This window comes from Phalaenopsis equestris, unplaced genomic scaffold (assembly GCF_001263595.1).
Source record: "Phalaenopsis equestris unplaced genomic scaffold, ASM126359v1 Scaffold000141, whole genome shotgun sequence".
Classification (NCBI taxonomy): domain Eukaryota; kingdom Viridiplantae; phylum Streptophyta; class Magnoliopsida; order Asparagales; family Orchidaceae; genus Phalaenopsis; species Phalaenopsis equestris.
The window spans coordinates 213,888-221,139 of record NW_018164583.1 but is presented as its reverse complement, the minus strand read 5'-3'; the positions used below and the strand labels follow the sequence as shown (position 1 = coordinate 221,139).

General features: G+C 32.2%; 1 long non-coding RNA gene across 6 annotated transcripts in view; it reads left to right on the top strand.

Annotated features, from left to right (window-relative positions):
• The first annotated feature begins 2,459 nt into the window (after window positions 1-2,459).
• LOC110021751 overlaps window positions 2,460-7,252 on the top strand; it is a 56,155-nt gene continuing 51,362 nt past the window's right edge. For 5 of the 6 annotated variants that reach the window (XR_002293691.1, XR_002293692.1, XR_002293693.1 and 2 more), the window contains exon 1: window positions 2,460-2,683. This is a non-coding gene — a long non-coding RNA (uncharacterized LOC110021751). Of the gene's footprint in view, window positions 2,689-7,252 lie in introns of all 6 variants that reach the window. The other variant, XR_002293695.1, reaches the window with a different exon arrangement.

Here is a 7,252-nt window from a genome sequence, read left to right as displayed (position 1 = left end):
ATTATGCTATAAATGGAAAAAAGAAGAATGATTAATATTCTTTAGTTGGATGGTGAAGAATATTCAATTATAATCACTTTACTTTAAGTGTTCATATTATAGTTTTCAAAAGTGCATATCACTTATGTTAAATGTGCATGGAATATTTTTGAACGCACATTAAGGATGTATTTTAGTTACGATGGTGTCAGAAAAATCTATTTCTCAAAATTATCTTGTGACACAATAGTGAACATAAGAAATACCTAAGTCTTGCATGTATTTTATAACCAAGTGGAGAGAGTCATTAAGCTCTATGAATAACTTAGTGTTCATGATATCCAATGCACATAACAATATCGTCAGCACTTTCTCAATTATTTTCTTAGAGACACATCATTGTTGCACTTATTATATCATAATGAATATCAAAATTCAAAATTGATAATTATAATGAAGAATATCACTTAAAATTCATAACGCAAAAAATAGTTGAGTCTTATAAACACTGAGAAAACCCATGTTAATAGCCCAAACATAACATTTTATTTGGAAAAAAAATTGCTTTGAGTGATGATTTCATGCTTTTTTTATAAAATGGGTAAAACACACTAAAAATGATATTTTAAGTAGTCTTAAAAATATTTCTAAGAATGCTCTTTGCTATCAAAGGATAACATTATTAGAATTTTTGATGCACATGATGTTGAAATGATTCTTTGAAAGATGTGATACTTCAACAAATACACAGAAAACCAATTTAGCAAAAAAAGAATTTGTGTTAGAAAATCTCCTGAATAAGGCCCAAAGTTTAATTGCTTACCCCATTAGCTAATTTAAACTGCATTTCGATGGAGAGGTTGATTTACTTATAAAAAATATTTGTAAAGAGTTTAAAGTTATTGGACTTTGGTGTGAACAAGTGCTAGTATATCTTGAGATCTGGGCATTAATTATTATAACACATGTTCAAAGCTTTATACACAAAATATATTGTTAGCAGTATGTAATAAAAACATATATCCATTAAAAAATGAAGAAATCTAAGAGGTTCCCAAGACAACAAAAGGAGTTATTTTAAGTCCATTAGTGAAGTTTACGAGTAAATATATAAGAAAAATAAAATTCTTTTGAAGGGAGAGGAGAATGCATTACTATGTAGGTGTAGTCCATGTGAAATAAGAGGTCATAATAAAGTTACTACATTGTGGAGTGGCCCTCACATTTATGATAAGTTTTTGATCTATTATTCTTATTATTGAAAGAATGTTATAACTAACTAAATCAATTATCATTTTGGAAGCATCTAATGATGTAATACTTCTTATTGTGAAATTTTATAATTTTCAATTTAGAATTTGTTATAGCTATAAGATTATTTATTGTAATTGCACTCAAATATATTCACTTTATAGTATGCTCTATTTAAGTTACTGAAATGCGCTATATTGTATCTGTTTACCAAAACTTGTTTGAACTCTGATTAACTCATTTTCAAACTCTATTCAAGCCGCGAGACTTGATTGGTGAAGCTTATACAAACCTTATTCAAATCATGTTCAATATTTGAATTTTACTCAAATGAAATCTTCAATTCAAATATGATTCAACTAAGATTTATGTAGGGTTCAAAATTCAACTTGCCTCATATGTTGTTGTATACTTGTTTGGACCAATATTAGTTATGTCAATAGTCCTTAGTGTTTTAGTCTTAAAAATTTTGAAGTGTATTTTTTCTCAAGAAAAAAATAATGAATACCTTTTTCTAATTTTCATTATTTTGAGGTATATAACATAAAGGTAGTTTTTTTTAAATATACTTAAATTTTTTTGCTTATAAAATCAGTCCTCAACTCAACTTCTAAATTAATATAGGAGCATTTACATACATACCGCATAGGTCCTATCCATTGGCATATCTAACATTTAAAGTTAACTTTTTTTTTTTTGACAATTTACAAACACAACCCACAATTCTGATGTATTTACATACCTCACTTTCATATTTACATACATAACATTTTGATGCTTTAATTCTATACATGAAAATATGTATTTCCCTTTTAAAAAATGATAATAATGCTATTTTTAATTTGATATTCGAGATTTGAGTGCTATCTGCATAAATGTAAAAGTTTAGATGTGCAAAATGTAAATACATTAAAATTTTGTGCTTTATGTATAATGCCCCTTTCTATATTTATATTATCTTATCTATACATGAGAATATGTATTTTATTATTTTTTTTATAAACTTTAAAAATAAGTTAATAATATTATTCTTATATAATGAGAATATGTATTTTATTATTTTTTTTATAAAATTTAAAAATAAGTTAATAATATTATTCTTATATAATATGAAAATTTTGAATGTTATAATTATAAAAATAAATATTTTATTAATAGATACGTCAATTCCATGCCCGCTAAAATGTCTACCATAGCAGCTCGCAAGCGAAAAAATATTACACGCGGGCCGGAATGTATCCAGACTCCAAGGAACAGACAGCGGCCACCAACAGGAAAACTCAGCCCGAAGATTCGGCGTCTAGGGCTTCCCCAACGGTCTTTCCATCTTATTTCTCTCCTCCAAGCTTTCGGTCATCGGAGTTTCTCACCGGGCGTTGACGGAGATGAGGTTTTTGAGAAGATCTATGTTGAGAGCGCGAGGATGGATACTTGGAGGTAGCAGCGGAGTTGGGTACGGTGCGAAAATGCCGCTGTATTTTGATCAATTACGAATTTCTATAGTTATTTATTTTTAAGATCGTTGCTCTGATTTACAATTTAGAGATTCTAGCCGTGCCTGATGATATGGGATGAACAACTAATTGTGTTTCCCTTACAAAGAGATAAATTACTTTATCATTTTAAAACTTTAGCTGTTTTGTAGACGTCGTGTCTGCTTGTTAAAAGGGGATAATGGAGTCCTCCATGCTTTTCTCTTTGATTGTTGCTATAGAGGAGCTTAGATATCAAACCCCATGGGCAAGCCACTACGAGTGATACCCTAAATTTGTGATTGAATTTGGGATCATTTGGTTGCAGCACATTTTAGAAAGTTGTGATTTTTTTTTCAGTCATTCTCAGAAGGCTTTAGGAAAACTAAATGTTTTGAAATTAACAAGGCCTCACACAAGCTAAACCACATAACTACAACATCTCTAAGCAGAAAATATAACACAAGTGGACCATTGTTTTAGCTAAATTCCCGGTTACATACACTCCCTTTCTAGAAAATTATCAACATATATTGAGGGAGTTTTCCACTCAGCAAGCAGATTAATCATAATATAGTGATTTGAAGACTAATAATTCAATAATCATATAAATTAAATCATAACATTTATTGAATAAATGTATGAAATATTTCAGAGGAGTTGCATGTATTAGAATTGACATGCTTTAGAGTAACGACATTAGAAACAACCAGGCAGGTTATAGATCTTTCAGTCATCCAGGTCACACAGATGAACAAAACTGCAACATAAAGGCATAGCTTAATGACAGAGTATTATGAATTAGTTGCAAAAAGTTTCTGTACTGGCCATCTTAGACATAAGGTCACATATTCATACTTATGGCATTGTCAAATTTAAACTAGTCATATGCAAGCTAGTTGTATATTTCTATCTAGGATCTTTTTTTCATGTATCTTCATAGTTTTCCAATAAAGATATATTTTTTTATCAGGCACCCTAAAGATTAAACAATTATAATAAAAAGTATATAGTTATTAAAGAATAAAACTCTTTCCACAACTATTCTTTTAGTTGACTAGGAGGATATATTGATCAACCAGAATGTGTTTTTTTATTTGCTAAGAAGATCTTTCTAGCTGATAAAACAGTTTTTGAGTAGCTAGGTTGGAAAATGTAGTCAGCTAATACAAAATCAAGTAGATGATTTAAGTCAGTACAAAAGTGAAAGAATTCTATTATTCAAAAGCTAAAGATGCAAGAATTGAAGATATAAAGGACCTAAGTGGGACAATAAAACCTCAATCGAGGATGTTTGTAAAATCAAGTGCAACAAACAACTTAATGCTAAATGAGAAGCTACTGTTACATGGGTACCGCTATGTAATCATGATTGAGGAATGTGGTCACCGCCAGTGTGACATAACAAGTAAATAAATGGCCTTTCAAGTTTCGGGAGAATTGTACCGATACATTGAAGGATAGATATAACGTTAAAAGAATGACCGCAATGCTGACAAAGGAGCATCATAAGATGAAGATGAGAAAAACATGCAATAAACAGTTGTAATGGTTGCAATTGAATAGTATAACAACAACAACACTAACAAACCTTTATCCCACTAAGTGGGGTCGGCTACATTAATCCTTTTTCTCCATTGTGTCCTATGGAGTGTCATATTTTCATTTAATTCTAATAAATTAAGATTGTTTTTAAGACAATATGCCAAAGTTTTTCTAGGTCTACCTCTGCTTTTCTTAACATAAGTGGAATCTAAAACATATAGTCTCAAACAATCTCCTAATCGGATCATCAGATGGTCAACCTTTAACAAATCATCTAAGACGACTCTCTCTAATTTTGTCTGCCACTGAAGTTACACCAACCCTATCACAGATATATTCATTTTGCGTTGTCTCTAAGTGTAAAGCCACTCATCCACCTAATCATTCTCATCTCGGCAACACTTAACTCAGTTTTATGCTTCTCTTTTAAAGGCCAACATTCAGTGCCATAGAGCATTGCAGGTCCCACCACCATCTTATAAAATTTCCCTTTCAGTCTAAACGATACTTTTCTATCACACAATAGACCCAAAGCATTTCTCAACTTAAACCAACCAACTTGAATTCTACTAATAACATCCCCATCTATATTAACCATCAGTTTGAACAATAGACCCGAGATATCTAAAACGTTCACACCTTTTAATAATTTAATCATCCATTATTACAACTCTGTCACTAGAGCTACTACCACTAAAATTACATTCTATGTATTCAACTTTAGTTCTACTTAAACGAAAGCCTTTAGATCCAATGTAGACCTTCGTAGTTCAAGTTTTTTTAGCTTTCTTTGAAGTCTTATCCATGAAAAGGATATCATCAGCAAAAAGCATACACCAAGGTACATCCTCGTATGAATGTTGAATAAGAGCATCCATAAATAAAGCAAAAAAGATATGGGCTTAAAGCCCATCCATGACGTAATCCAAAAATAGAAAATATTTGCTCAATCCTACTTCTGTTCGAACACAAGTAACAACTCTAGTATAAGGATACAATTCAATAATAAAAAGATAGAAAATTTTTTTAATTCTAATAAGGAGCATGAAAGTGTTTTTTACTTTTTCTTTCATGCATTTGTAATATTCCTTTAATGTGAGAGTAGGGGTCCAATAGGATTGAATCATAGAAGCCTATCGGGATACTAGTAGGTGTTTATGGTGGCTATTACTTAAGATGGTGGGCAGCATGTCATCTTTTGGTCAAACACACTAATGGGATGGCTACAGCACCTTACTAACATGTTTAGTAAATCATCAGCTTCAATTTGGACTAAGTAAATCCCTTATTCAGCTATATCGAGCCAATTCCACAATTGGTTCGGTTTAAACAGAATATATTTGTGTTGCTTCAAAAACACTGGCAATTACTATTCTATTAGTCATAACAACATGGTTGGCTGCTACCTGGGTTAGGCACGTCACATGGACTAGCTAAGTTACATGGGCCATCCTTAACATCATCGCGGTTGACTGGAATCATCTAGGTCGACTACCTGACCTCACCAGCCATCAGGGTTGATTTGCAGCATCTTGGCAAACTACTCGTCTAGACCACCATTAGGGTTCATTGCAATATCTCCATTAAAAGAATAGGAGATGGATGTAGAATTCCTTTTAGCGATCATTGAAGTCAGCGTTTCTCCACCTTGGTTAGCCTTATTTTTTTTTATTATTCAGGTCTTCATTCTACAGACCTTCTACTTTCTTCTTTGAATTCAAATTTAGCTTTGCTTTCAGGAAATTATATCTGTATTTTAGAATTTCTTCTTTAGATAACTACAGATCATCTCAACTCTCAACCACGCTGCAGTTTTTTTTTTTTTTTTTTTTTTTTTTTTTTTTCGCAGTATCTTAACTTGTGATTGATCCCTTCAACCACCTTCAGTCAGCTACAATATAGACAAAACAAGGTCGCAACAGCATTGCAAAATGCATTTCCAGCTCTCAGGTACCCTATGGTTGGAGGACTACAATGGAAGATCTTCAGGAACCTCTTCTAACTGAACACAAAATGACAGAAAACTTCCCTCCAATCTTCAACCTGCAGCAACTCACAGAATAGAAGATTGAAGGAGAGGGACATTTTTACTGGATTATTCCAAAACATGTGTTTAACTGCAAATCATCCTTCAGTATTTGTAGAAATCATACTGAACGGCACACCCAGGCAACACAAGGGTAAAAGCATGATTTAATTAACCTGCAACTGTCCACAAAATGATTTATTGGGTTAGTTATGAAGAACTACAACAAAACAATAAATCACAGTTAACAATACCCACCTTTGTTTATATAGCAAAATTATTTAGAAACCGAATTCAATATCTCATGACAAGGGTGAAACTTGCATGTATGTAATGATTTTGTTAGCATGTTTGTAGGATTATTGATGCAGGAGCAATCTAGGATTGTCCTAGTATTTGTTTTTAGTCTTCTTTTATGTTTTTGTTTTTTTTCTTTTCTTTTAAAAGGGTATAGTTAACACTGCCGTTGCCGGTCCCAAGTCCGGATGAGAAAAGTGAAGGGTTGCGTTAGGTAGTCGACAGCCAACGTAAAACTTGTCGAAAAAATCATGACATGAATCCTTTTGATCATTGTGTAAGTGCTAGGGCGTCCCCTGGAAGCGACGCGCTGTATAGCCTGAATATAGTGAAAAGTGTGCAAGGGCCGCTACACCGGCGCCCGGGTGTAGTGTTAAATAAGCAAGGGTTCCCACATTACGGACGAATGCGAGTAAAGAAGTTTGTCCATGAAACTAATCAAACTAATGAAACTAATATTAGGATAGGATCTTGGAATATAGGCACTCTCAATGGTAAATTAATGGAATTAGTTGATATTATGATTCATAGAAAAATTAATATCTTATGTATTCAAGAAACTAAGTGGGTGGGAGAAAAGGCTAAGGAGATTGATAATTTAGGTTTTAAACTTTGGTATTCTGGTAAGAGTCGCACTAAAAATGGTGTAGGTGTAATTATAGATAAGAGTTTGAAAGATAAT